General features: G+C 41.0%; 1 pseudogene; it reads right to left on the reverse strand.

Annotated features, from left to right (window-relative positions):
- Positions 1 to 446: 446 nt before the first annotated feature.
- LOC120584499 (uncharacterized) lies at positions 447 to 562 on the reverse strand (annotated as a pseudogene).
- Between the last annotated feature and the right edge of the window lie 279 nt (positions 563 to 841).

The raw sequence follows: 841 nt of genomic DNA on the forward strand, positions 1-841 counted from the left end.
CATCTGAGCCCTTTCAGTTTCAGTGATTCGTTTGGTTCCAGTTTCTAAGCCAGGATCATCTGCTTCATAACCGTGACGTAGCTGCTAAACACGAGCATCTGAGAAAGTTTCAGGCCCAGCGTCACTTTCCACAGGCAGCCCTTTTGATGGCTCTAGTGTGTGTACTCCTGATGCATTGTTGTTGGACATCGTTTTTGCTAACCTTTAACTTCAAGGATTACACGGGGTTCCTGGGTAATTGAACAATTATTTCCTTAGCTTAGAAATGGTGTCAATGCTTTCAAACAGTTGGAAACATATGAGTAGACATGAATTTAATCTGGAACTCAAAGCTGAATAAGCCTGAATTTATACCTAAAAAGACCTGAAATTAGGTCCGATAGAACTGAAATTAGTCTTCTTTCTTTCTCTCTCTCTCTCTCTTTCTTTATTTCATTTTTTATTTACGTCTACAGCATCTGGTATTCCAAAGTGGTCTCCCATCCAAATACTAACCAGACCTGACCCTGCTTAGCTTCCGAGATCAGACATTGGGCTTTTTCAGGGTGGCATGGCCATAGACTATGGACTGTGGCTCCACTGGAACGTGAACTCAGGACCTTCTGCATGTAAAGCAGACATGCTAACTGCTACACTATGGAACCACATCCTGGGTTTGCCATTCTTAATGTCCAATGTACCTATAGAATCAAAGGAAAATGGTCGGTTGAATACATGGCATAGACTGGTGCTTTGGCCCATTACCCCTTGCCCACTATTTTTATTTCCTTCTGCTTTTTTCCATAAATGCCTAAGTAATTAGAAAAACACAAGTACGAGCACAAGTTAATTTTTATTCATT

This window comes from Pteropus medius, unplaced genomic scaffold (genome assembly GCF_902729225.1).
Source record: "Pteropus medius unplaced genomic scaffold, Ma_sr-lr_union100, whole genome shotgun sequence".
Classification (NCBI taxonomy): Eukaryota; Metazoa; Chordata; class Mammalia; order Chiroptera; family Pteropodidae; genus Pteropus; species Pteropus medius.